General features: G+C 49.1%; 1 protein-coding gene across 5 annotated transcripts in view; it reads right to left on the bottom strand.

The window, feature by feature from the left end:
* The window catches only part of BAG1 (BAG cochaperone 1), a 55736-nt gene that overhangs the window by 17378 nt on the left and 25350 nt on the right, over positions 1-13008 (bottom strand). The window contains exons 8-9 of one of the 5 annotated variants that reach the window (XR_007518790.1): positions 9853-10297; positions 1874-3835 (exon numbers count right to left, since the gene is read on the bottom strand). The exons of 1 other annotated variant lie outside the window; for it this stretch is intronic. The gene's annotated coding sequence lies outside the window, so the exon portion shown is untranslated. 3 more of the 5 variants (XM_049897076.1, XM_049897075.1, XM_049897074.1) reach the window with 3 other exon arrangements.

The raw sequence follows: 13008 nt of genomic DNA on the forward strand, positions 1-13008 counted from the left end.
GAGGGCTGCCTGTGAGAGTGTAGGATCCACATGAACTGTCCTGAGCATCACCCCTGGAGATATGGTGAGTTCTTAGTCTTCCAATGGGGGTTAGGTTGAATCACACTGTACTGATCTGCTGGGAGACAAGCTGGGTCCGAACTGGCCCTGTCCTTGGGAAACAAACATGGAACTCTAACACCCACGATACGTACAGGCTGTGACTGGTGTCCTTGGAGAGTGGAACACACAGTAACCAATCAGTTGCTGTGCAGTCGGAATTGACTCATGGAGACCCATGTGTGCAGAGCAGAACTGCACTCCATTAGGGTTTTCAAGGCTATAACTCTACAGATCATTAGGCCTTTCTTCCCAGATACCTTTGGGTGGGTTCGAACCACCTAACTTCTGGTTAGTAGGTGAGCACTTAACTGTTTGCAATACCCGGGGACTAGAACAAACAGTAGGTTCAGCTTAATCAGGACTGGAGGGATTGATTCTTTTTGAATCACCAAGAAAGACATGTAAGTTGATTGCCCTCTTCTCATGAGTGGAGTCCTGCCTTCGGGCCTTTGTTTGGGCCATTCCCTGTACTTGAAATACCAAGTCCCCTATTCCATCTCAGTCCACCAGAATCCTGCCTGACTTACCTTTAGAGTATTTAGCAAGGATTGATCTGGTGGGTTGGTGACCCACCTCATCTGCTCTGGCTCTACGGAGAGGGTGGACTGGCGCCCCCTTCTGGGGGACGCATCGCACATATCACCATCCCCTGGGGTCGGGGCAGGGGAACATGCAGAAAGGTGGGTGCTGGTATTTCTGCTGTATTGTTTTATTCTTTTGTGGTTAATGATGTTGTGGCTTCCCGTTTCCTTTCCTCCCGGTTGCCCCCACCCCGACCCGGCTAGTCACCCTCCACCCATCACAAGGCCAAGTCTGTGGAAGAGCCTTCCCCTGGGCTCTCGCCCGGCCGCTAGCCTGCCTGCAGTCTCACCATAGCCGCAGAGCTCGCTGCCAGTGCCTGGGTTCAGGCTGGGCCAAGCACAACCTGCTTGCCGGGGGGCGGGGAGATCGCAAACTCCGACCACCTGCTCCACCTCCAGGTGCATGCGCCCTGAACGTCTCCGCTTCCCGATGGGTCGAGCTGCTGTGATCCCTCCCTGCACTACCTCCCATGACCAGTGCTGAGGATAGAGAGGAAGAAGCGGAAACTCTCCATCCAGAGCCCGGGCTCTGAGGCCCTGGGGCTGGTGACTTGTCTGGCCCAGGGCAAAGGCGGTATCTCCTGATTAGGGTGATGGGGAAGCATCCCCTTCCCTTCCTCTCCGCCATACCCACTTCCCCTACCCAGGCATGACAGGCATCTGGGCAGGAAGGACCACAGGTATGGATGGCCTCAGTACTTATCCATTCTCCCTGACGACATACCTGCAAGCCTAACCTGGTAAATCACAGCCATTGCTAGGTCAGGGAAGGTAGAAGAGAGAAGACACTTGTGTCTCCACCAGTCACTAGCCCTTTCTTGTCTTACCTTCCTATTCTGTCTGCCTACCCTGGCCTGAGAATCCTTCAGTGGTGCAAAAAGTTAATGGCCTCAGCTACTAACCAAAAAGTTGGATCTTCAAGTCCACTCAGAGGCTCCTTGGAAGAAAGGCCTGGCAATCTACTTCAGCAACTGTTTTTTTTCTGGTTAGGATGACTATGATTAAAAAAAAAAAAAAAAAAAGGAACATAACAAGTGTTGGCAAGGAGAAATTGGAACCCTCACCCATTGTTTGTAGGAGTGTAAAATGGCACATACCTTAGTCGGCAATACTCTTTTGTAAATTTAAACTACATACAAAAAACAACACATGTTTTGCAAGGAGACATGGAAATAAAAGGATTCACAGAGAATATTTCCTTTAGTTTAATATTAGAATGTTGCTTAAGTTTAGCTCTTTTATTACAAAGATTTTGGGGGCAATTTATTAAGTAGAAGGGGATAAAGGGGCACAAACAAATATATTGAAGGGGGATCCCACTTCTGGCTAAATAATTCAGAGAAATTCTCACAGAGGTACATAAGAAAACATGTTAGAGGATATTTAATCACAAAGTTATTTGTGATAGTTGGAGAGTTGGATGCAGTGAGGTGTCATCATTGGAAAACGTGCATCAGATAAAATGGGATGGATCCACACTGCAGAATATTCTACCACAGTAGGAAGCAATGAACTAAATACACACACAGCAACATAAACAGATCTTAAAAACACGGTGCTGAATGGGGGAAAATAATAAAGAACAGAATGAGACCTTCAGCACAATAATATTGGTTAAAATTAAAAACACATGCCTACAAAACAATACCTCATGTTTTCAAGAACGCTCACAAATAGAATGATACACAAATCTGTCATTGTACAACCTCACAGTTGGGCTCTTGAGAATTAGGCACCACTGCCACCTGGTGGTAGCATTTCATAGTTGAGACAAATGCAATTAAAAAAAAGAGGTTATCATTTACATATTATAAGGTGCACAGATCTTTACGGTTTAATTTCATGAGCTTTGACAATTGTATCTACCAGTATAATCACTACTCCAAACAAGATATAGAACACTTCCATCACCCCAGAAAATTCCTTCCATTCCCCCACCCCAAAAGCAACCACTGATCTCCGTCTTTGACACTGTAAATTAGCTTTGTCTACTGTAGAACTTCATAAACATGGATCCCTACAGTGTGTACTCTTCTGTGTTTGCCTTCTTTCAGGAATCATAATGTTTCTGAGATTCATCCATATTGTAGCACACACTGATAGTTCATTTTTATTGCTGAGTGGTATTCAAAATTGCAAGGATTTGACAGTTTATCTATGCTGTCCCTGGGTGGTGCAGATGGTTAACTTATGCTGGGCTGCTAACAGAAAGTTTGGAGGCTTGCAGACCAGTCCACCCAAATGTGCCTTGGAAGAAATGCCTGACAATCTACTTCCAAAAAATCAGCCATTGAAAACCCTATGGAGTGCAGTTCTACTCTGATATACATGAGTTGCCATGAGTTGGAGTCCACTTGACAGTGGTATATAGGTGTTTATCTATTCACCAGTTGAGTGACATTTGGATTCTTTCCAGTTTTTGCTGTTATTGTTGTTAGGTGCCGTCAAATCGGTTCTGCCTCATAGTGACCCTGTGTACAACAGAACGAAACAATGCCTGGTCCTGCGCCATCCTCACAATCATTGCTATGTGTGAGTCCATTGTTGCAGCCCCTGTGTCAATCCATCTCGCAGAGGGTCTTCCTCTTTTTCACTAAGCCTCTACTTTACCAAGCCTGAGGTTATTCTCCAGGGACTGGTCCATCCTGATAACACGTCCAAAATACTGAGAAGAAGTCTCACCATCCTTGCCTCTAAGGAGCATTCTGGCTGCACTTCTTCCAAGACAGATTTGTTCGTTCTTTTTGCAGTCCATGGTATGTATATTCAATATTCTCTGCCAACACCGTAATTCAAAGGCATCAATTCTTCGGTCTTCCTTTCGCAAGCATATGAGGCGACTGAAAATACCATAGCTTGGGTCAGGTGTACCTTAGCCCTCAAGGTGACATCTTTGCTTTTGAATACTTTAAAGGGTTCCTTTGCAGCAGATCTGCCCAATGCAATACACTGTTTGATTTCTTGACTGTTGCTTCCATGGGCGTTGATCGTGGATCCAAGTAAAATGAAATCCTTGACAACTTCAATCTTCTGTTTATCATGATGTTGCTCATTGGTCCAGTTGTGAGGATTTTTGTCTTCTTTATGTTGAGATGCAATCCATACTGAAGGCTGTGGTTTTTGATCTTCAATGAGGTGTACTGACACAGTGGCTGCAACAATGAGCTCAACGATAAGGATGGATCAGGACCGGACAGTGTTTCATTCTGCTGTGCATAGAGTTGCTATGAGTCAGAACCGACTCAACAACAGCTAACAACAGAGGCTGCCTGCATTCATTGGTTGGTGGCCCCGCATCGCTCTGACCTCTGCTTCTGTCATCACATCTTCTTTGACCCTGACTCTTCTACTTCCCTCTTATAAGAAGCCCTTGTGATAACATGGGGCCCATCCAAATAATTCAGGGAAATCTCCCATCTCAAGACCCTTAACTTAATCACACCTGCAAAGTCTCCTTTGGCATGTAAGGTAACATTCACAGGTTTGGGGGATTAGGACATGGATAACTTTGGGGGACCAGAGTTCAAACCCAGTTTTTCTTATCCCTAAATCTGTACTTTCTCTAAACCACACTGCCTCTTCCTTCATACCATCCCCTCCTCAGAGCAGCCCTGGGCCCTCAGCTAGCACAGCATCCCAGGGAGGGCAGGATGGCAGAAGACTCTAGGGCAGGATATATGAACAGGAGAACCTTCTGGGGAGGGTCCACAGACTCCTCCCCAAAGCTGGGAAGAAGAGGTGGGCAGGAGACGCCATGGCCAGGCCATATCCACCACAGAGAGAGGGCAGCAAGGGGTAGGGTGGTCTTTACCACCAGGCAGGAGAAATTCACTGGGGAGGGGGCAGTTCAACCCCTGAAGCCTCACCTGTCAGCACACCAAGGCACAGAGCACTAGAAGCTCCTCACCTCTCTGTCTCCCTCTACTTGGACAAACTCTCAAAGCTGCTGAAGCTCCTTGCCCACTGGAGACAGGCTGCCCGTCTCCAATCCTACTGTGTGACCATGATCAAGAAACTTCATCTCTCAGTACCTCAACTGCCTCTGTAAAATGAGGGTGATAATTGTACCTATTTCATAGGGTTTTCATGAGAATTAAATGGTTAACATACGGAAAAGGCTTAGAAAGTGCCTCCATACCTATGAACCCATCACTGTCAAGTTGATTCCCACTCATAGCCACCTATAGGATAGAGCAGAACTGCCCCACAGGGTTTCCAAGGTGCAGCTGGTGGATTCAAACCGCCGATCTTTTTGTTAGCAGCTGTTGCTCACCATAGCTCTTAACCACTGCTCCACCAGGGCTCCAGAAAGTGCCCCACACATCATAACTGTCATGTAAATGTTGGGGCAGGTATGTAGGTTGTGGGGAAACCTTTAGCCTTCAATGCTTGCAATGTCTGAACTTAGCCTGGCCATAGGTGCTGCAGGTGGTGGTGTCTGGGAAGAGGTCAAGCTGGGGTCACGTGGGTCATGCTGAACCTATCAGCACTGCAAAGCTTCTGCCTGGACCCCTGAATTCATGGCCTTTGGGAGCAGCCCTACTGGCAGGGGACTCTGGACCTTAGCCAGGACTTGACCAGGAGGTGGCGCTGCAGTGGAGGAGGGGTACTGGATTTGTGGTTTTCGTAAGGGAAACCTGGAGTGAAGGATCAGAAGGTTTAAAAGTGCCCCCAGCTAGGTCCACAGAGCATGGTAACCACCATGACCATCATGAGGAAAGTGCTGTCCGTGTGCCAGATTGGTTCCAGCACTTGAAAAAAGTATCCCATTAATCCCATCAAGTAGCTATTGTTATCCCCCTTTTATAAATGAGAAAACTAGCACTCAGAGAGTTTAAGAAATTTGCCCAAGGTCACAGGACTGCTAAGGGGCAGACCTGAAGCGGGTCGATCTGCTTCAGGCCCTTGCTCTTTCCATCCTGCCCGGTGCCCTGTGCTTCTCTTCAGAGGGGTCCCCAAATGCCAGAGTTGAAGGGACAGCAAGGGCTGAATAACATCAGGAGGAAAAACTCCTGGTGAGGTTCCGAATGGCAGAGGAGAAAATAAGGTATGGCAGGTAGGGTGCGTGCCCTGGGTGCCGCTTGAGAAGAAGCGCTAATGCGCAGTTCCTATTGGCCATTGCAGTTTCCATGTCAGCTGTGAGAGATCATTCAGGAATTTAAAACTAACTGCCATAGGTGCTATTTTCTGTAGATAGACTCCTGGGTCCAAGGACCCCTCCTCAAGGCTGGGAAGGGAGAGGTGGGCAGGAGACCATGCTGGACCACATCCACCACAGCGAGAGGGGTCATCACATGGCTCAAGGAGCTGGGCAGGGGGACAAGCAATGAGGCCTCACCTGTCAAGACACTGAGACACAGCAAGTATCTATTGAGTGCCTTGGATCTTGAGAACCGAACCTCTTCCTCATGTGTTTTGGGCCAATCCCCATGGGCTGCTGACAGCTTCTAGCCTCTCTGCCAGCTAGAAGTGAGTGCACTGCCTTGAGAGGGTATGTGCCACCACCAGGGCACACTGGGAACCAAAGGAGAGGGTCATGTGAATGAATGAATTTCCAGGACTTCTGGGACCCTCCAGTAAGAACTTCAACCTTCTGGGCTTTAAGTTCTCTTTTGCTAAACCCAACCCAGTGCCGTCGAGGTGCAATAATTGCTAACTGCTGTATCCTGTTCTTTCTCCAACAATAGAGGCATGTGACCCCAGCTTGGCCAGTTACAACTGCCCAACCCCACTGGCCATAGGGATTGGTTCAAGAAACGAACACATGATTCATCTAGTTCAATTAGATTCTTCTCTTGGTTTTTTATGTACTGAAGGAGGTTGTGGGGAGAGAAGTTCAAAGTTGGGATGATGTAAGCTTGCTGCATTCTACAGCCATAACTCCCCTGCCCTGACAGTGTGGAGTAAGCCTGTCTACAGCAGGAGACCATGATTACAGCCTCCAAAGAGAAGCATGGGAGTGGGAGATTGGCAACAAAACTCTGGTGCTCCCCAGCAATCCCCAGGGTTTTTTGAGCATGTTGCATGGTCTAAGGATGTTGCTACTAAGGATACTGGATACCTTACCTGGTGCCACTCCAATTCAGTGCACACTATAGCACTCATGGACTATGATGTAGACAGCACCCCCTAAAGATGAGCAGAGCACATTTCACACAACCATATGTGGTGGCCACGATTACAGATGAGGAACTGAGGCTCAGAGGTAAAATGACTTGCCCCAGGTCAGCTAAGGTCTCCAGACTCCAGAGCCGAGGCTCTGGTGGCTCTGCAGCTTCCTGGCTCATCCCCAGAAGGGAGGCAGTCCTCAGCACTCCAACTGACCCATGTGCATCTGGAAGCTGTAACATATCCAGGTGACATTGTGGGTCCCTTGTTGGTCCAGGCTTATGAAGCCCAGGGCTCCTGTGAGCAAATTCATCCTATGGGTGAGGGATTAGCCAATGGGGAAGGTTTAGTGATATCTGTACTTTTTGTCTGATGAGCAACATACCTCCTTCTGGTAGCAGGACCCCAAGTTAGCTTTGGGGATCTACTCTCCCCCATTGGATATAATCTTTGTGGGACTATTCATCAAAATGTCTCACCTTCTCTGGACAGGAAGTGGACATATGACACTACCTAGATTTGGGGGGACCTAGTCCTTTCTTTCATATTAGTCCTTTCTTGGGCCTTGTTCTTCAGTTTTCATCCAATGTTTTGTGCAGCTCTGGTAACAGGTATTGTCACAACCCCACCCACACTCCCTTGGCACTTGCCATTCCTGGCATACCTGCAATCCCTGTGATTCTTTCTCTGGATATTCAGAGACATGAGAGGGGCAAGAAGTTAAGGACCTCCCCTCTAGCAGGCCTCAATCAGTGACCGATAGGAGTTGGTGGATATATATCTATCCCAGCTTCCTCACCCCTCAGTCAGGATAACTTTGAAATGTGTTCCACACAGTGTCCCAGCAGTCCCTGGTAAGACTGACCCTCAGTTTCCCCCAATGGTAACTTCTCAGTAATGCATACTTTATTGGCTCCTTTCCCTTCTCTACCTCACTTACCCCTGCCCCCCTTCCAGTGCTTCCTGGGATCACCTCCCAAAAAACTACTTGGAATCTAACATCCTTTGATCAGGGTCTGCTCCTGGGTGAATTCAACCTAAGGCAATCCCACACTCAGAAAATTTCTATTCTGCTTAGGTTGGCAAGAGTCTGTTTCTGTTGCTTGTAACCCAAGGACTCTATCAGAATTAACAGTGGTTTGCAGTTGTACCTGGACATGAAAACCTCTGATCTTCTTTCTAAAAACCATCAGAGCTGTGGAAAGTAGGAAAAGGGTCCCATGAGACTTTGTTCTAAGCTCTTTCCTATGTATCCTCAGAGGGCTTGAGCTTCTAGCTATGCCTATGAACGGACCTGCTTTGGTGGCACATGACTCCAACACCAAATCTCTTGTACGGTCCCACTCCTGGGGTGAAAACTGGTCTGAAAATTCCTCCTAGTTGGGAGTGATCAAGTCAGGATTCCATACACTAGGAGAGAAGTCAGGTAGTAATGCTGCTGCCTTTGAGTCCAGGGATGGGCTTGGGCTCGCCTTTGGAGATGAAGTGTCACATCTAGGTCCTCAGGGAGATTCTGGGTGCTTGGGTGCCCAGCCAGGTGGGCCAAGAACTAGTAGAAAGAGTGGTCCCTGGAATATAGTGCCCACCTCTGTTCCCACCTACATGGACATAGCATGGGGTGGTCAGTGGCTGGGCCCACCGGGCCAATTGGAGCCCAGCCTAGTCCTCAGAGTTTCCTAAATCCCTGGAATCCCGCAGACTGAGAATCTGGAGTTGGGCTCCTGACGTTTCATTCGGTCCTGGATGTACTCACGTAGTATATGTATTCATATAATCAACACACGTGTCAGGCCCTCCTCTGCAGGGCATTGGGGATATGAGGTGAATCAGATGTTCCCCCACCCTCTCTCTAATGATGTATGGGAGATAGCCACACAAGCAAGAAAGGGCTGTAGAGCATTACAGGTGTTATTGGGATGGATGTCTGCACAGATGTGGAACACAAACTAAGGAGGGCTGAGGGCCCTGGAGACGACCCTTAGGCATGCAAGAAAGGGCTGTAGAGCATTACAGGTGTTATTGGGATGGATGTCTGCACAGATGTGGAACACAAACTAAGGAGGGCTGAGGGCCCTGGAGACGACCCTCAGGCATGCCAGGCAGAGAGAGCAGCATGAGCAAAGGCTTGGAGGCATGAAAGCCTGGCGGGTGGTTCTGTCTGATGGAGTGAAGTGTCAAGTGGCTAGAGATGAAGTTAGAGAGGCCGGGAAAGGCCCAGCCAGGAGGAATTTGTATGCCATGCCAAGGAGTCTGGTTTTCATCCTCAAGTCAATAGGGAGCTATTGAATAATATTAAGCAGAGGAATGATATGGTCATTTTTGCATTTTAGAAAGACTGTTGTGGAAGCAGAATGGAGAATGAATTGGAGAGGGTCAGGCTGGAAGCAAGGAGATGATATGAGTAATAAAGGCAAGAGATGATGAAGCCCAAACTAGAGCAGTAAAAGAGAAAATGTAGTAGAGGCGATGGAAACGAAAGGTAGTGAGGAGTTGAAATCAGTAAGACCTGATTCCTTGAATGTAGCGATGAGATGTTCAGGATGATGCCCAGGCGTGCCTAGGGCACCTGGGTGATATTGGTCCTGTCCACTTGAATGGGGGAAATGGGAGGTAGGGCAGCCCTGGGCAGAGAGGAGATAGTACATTGACTTTTGGACATGTTAAGTGAGGGGTCCACAGGATATTGGGTGGAAGGGTATCTCTACCACTGTCTCTCTCACTGCTCTGACTGCGGTATTTTATAAACATCTGTTTGGTGTCCACTCCACCTCCCCACCACTTGTAAACTGCAAGCTCCCTGAGCACAGAGATCCGAGTCTCACTCATCTCTGTAGTCCCAGAACCTGGCACAAGGACTGGCAGCTCAAAGCTGCTCAGTAAGTGTCAGCTGAATGGATGCCCCCATGGAGGGATGGCTTCAGTACATTCCCATTGCTGAGTCCGCCTCAGAGTCAGACACCAAACAAGTAGATAAAATCTTCACTTAAAGGGATAAAAGGGGTACTTTTTCCTCCCGCTGCCGCTCATCAGCTCAGGAAAGCAGAATGGGAAGTGGCCATACCTGGGCTACAGAGTTGGTGGCTTAGGAGCCCAAGACAGGACAGGCTGTGGAGCTGGCTGTGGCCAGAGCAGGCCTCCCTGGAGTGGGTGCCCACGCTGGGCTGCTCACAGCAGGTGACACGAAGGCGGGGCCCTTGAAGTTGGAGGAAGGGTGTAGCAGGATGGGTGTTGGTGGCCAGGGAAGATAGTCCAGGGGCAAGTGTTGACCACACATGACATCTGATAGGCCTAAAGCCTGCTTAAGCTCAGCTCATCCACCTTAACCCAAATAAGGCTGCTATCTCCTCCATGCGTCAGCAGGATACAGCATTGCCGTCATCAAGGAGTGGCTGTGTTCCTGGAAGAGGTGGGCTCTAGCCCAAGTCTCAGCAGGTGGTATGAAGCCTTCTTGGTGAGGCAGGAAATGTGGCCCAGTCAGGCAGCACATCCCAGGTCTTCTCTCTGACCTGGGGCAGGAGAGAGAGGAATTGCCTGGCTTCCCTGCCTGAACCCAGTCGCATGTAGTGTTAATCCCAACAATTATGCCTGGGCTCTACTTGTGTTCCCTATATCAGAAGCTCCCAGGAATTCCCACTCTAGATGCTTCCTTGTTATCACAATAGTTGCATCCATCTCACCTCACACTCTCTTCTCTAAGGTCCTCACAGCTGCCCTGGGAGTCATGCTTGGGGACCGAGAGTGGGTGGTGCCAAACACCAGTGGGCTCACATGGGAGGACCTGTGCAGGCCCAAAGAGGGGAAGGGATGCACTCAAGGCTACCCAACAAGTCGGTGGCTGGACCAGAACCTAAGCATGATGTGAACCTCACTTCCTGCCTCTCACTTCCTTGTTCGCTCCACTCTAGACACGCTGGACTCCTTGCTGTGAGTTTCTTGAGTGCACCAAGCTGCAGCCCACGTAGGTCTTTGCATTGGCAGTCCCTCTGCCTGGCAGGCTGTCCCCCAGATCTCTGCAGGACTTATTCCTCTGCTCCCATGTCACTATCTAAAGGAACAGGCTCCTCTGTCACTCACTCCCTTTACACTTGCTTTATTTCTCTTCTACATAATATGTCATGTGTTTGTTACTGTATTTCTTTGTTGTCACCCCACTAGATGGAGGCTCCATGAGGGCAAGGATTTTCTCTTATTCACACCTGAATCTCTGGTGATGAGAACGGTGCATAGAGTAGGCACTTAATAAATACATGTTGAAATCTCCCCGCTCCTGGTCCAGTCTTCCCTCTGTGGCCTCTCTGCCTTCCAGTGAAGGCAGAAGAGGGGAGAGTGGAGGGGTTGGCTCAGGCTGGAGGGAGGCAGCCCTGCCCCTGTGCCAGAGACACACCAGGCACTCTGACCCCGGCCATGCCACACAGGGTCTGGTGTGTGGCAGGAGGCTCTAATGGTATACCAGGAGCATGGAGGGGTCAGTGGGGATGCACTGACCTCCCATTCAGAGCCCTTTCCCTAATGCCGGCACCATCTCTATCCTTGGACCCACTATTCTTTGCCCCCTCTTGGATCTGTCACTCAACATTTATTGAGTACCTACTATACTCCAGGCTCAGGGCTGGGGACTGGGGAGACAGAGATAAATGAAACATTATCCCCATCCCCATGGAGCTTCCAGCTTAGTCACCAGGGCAGACGAGTAAGCACCACCAAGTAAGCACTCTATCAGGTGGAAGACTGACAGAAGCAGCAGAAGTGCAGCAGGAGTGGGGCATCATGGTGGGTGGCCGTGAGGGTGCCCAGGTTGGGGAAGGGCAGTTAGGGAAAGGGCTCAGAAGAGGGAGATCTGAGCTGGTTCTTACAGGATGGAAGTACAGGGATGGAGAAGGGAAACCAGCACTGCAGGCGGAGAAAATAAACTGTGCAAAAGGTTAGGTTGAACGGAAGAGTCAAGGGCCTGGGTTGGGGCGGGGCAAAGGTGAAGCTGTAAAGGTAGGTTGGGATCAGATGCTGAAGGATCTTGAACACCAGGCTAAGGCACTTGGGCCTTGTCCTGTTGGCAGTGGGTGCCATTCTAGCATTTTCGGCAGCAATGACTTGGTCAGGTTTGCATTTTAAGGAGCTTGCCCTGGCCACCATGTGTACAGTAGTTTGGAGAAGCAGGCTGGGAGGCAGGAATAGAAGTTGGGAGACTATTGCAGTGACCAGGTTGGAGACAATGGTATCCAGGACTGGGCCATGGCGGTGGGGCAGGGATGGATCAAGAGCTATTTAGGAAGCAAGACCTATCCACTCAGTGGTAGGACAAGTCCAACCCAACAGTCAGCTCCCAGGATTCCACCGCTGGAAGGTGGAGGGATGTGGGGTTGGGAAGCAGAGCTCAAGGATGAGCTGGTTCCCCACTGACCATTCCAGACTCATCTCATGCCCCTCAGTGACTTCATCTTAGCCGCACTGGCCTCTCTGTTCCTCCAGTGTACCGAGCTTCTTCCTGCTTCAGGACCCTTACACATTCTGTTTCATCAGCCTGCAACACTGTTCCACTCCACTACAGCCCATCCCCACCCACTCACCCCTTGGTCTTCTCTGACCTTCCGCATCAATAGGTCAGTCTTGGACCCTCTCACAGTACCGAGCATGTCTTGTTCATGGAACTTATCCTAACGGTAATGATTCAGTTCTGCCGCTTGTTTAGTAGCAGTCACCCCACTTAACCACAAGCTCCTTGAGGGCAGGAACTCTGACTTATTTCCTGCTATCAAGGATTGAATTATGTCCCCCTAAAAATGTGTGTATCAGTTTTGCTGGGCCATGATTCCCAGTATTGTGTGATTTTCCTCTATGTTATAAATCCTGCCTGTATGATGTTAATGAGGGAGGATGGGCGGCAGTTGTGTTAGTGAGGTAGGACTCAGTCTACAAGACTGGATTGTGTCTTGAGGCAATCTCTTGATATATAAGAGACAGACGTAAGCAGAGAGACAGGAGGACTGCATAGCAGCCTACTTTACTGTGAAGAAAGACATTTTTCCTGGTTAAAGGCATCCACTTGTGGTATTTCTGTTATAGCTGCACTAGATGACCAAGACACCCACTTGCCATAACCAAACACTTGGCATGGAGCTTGGCACTCAGCTGCTCATTAAACTCTTGTTGAATGAATGAATGGGGTTTATTTGGTTGCACTGGCATTCATAATGGTGCTGTCCAAAAGCAGCTGGACATA

The sequence above is a fragment of the Elephas maximus genome, chromosome 9 (assembly GCF_024166365.1).
Source record: "Elephas maximus indicus isolate mEleMax1 chromosome 9, mEleMax1 primary haplotype, whole genome shotgun sequence".
In the NCBI taxonomy this organism is placed as follows: Eukaryota; Metazoa; Chordata; class Mammalia; order Proboscidea; family Elephantidae; genus Elephas; species Elephas maximus.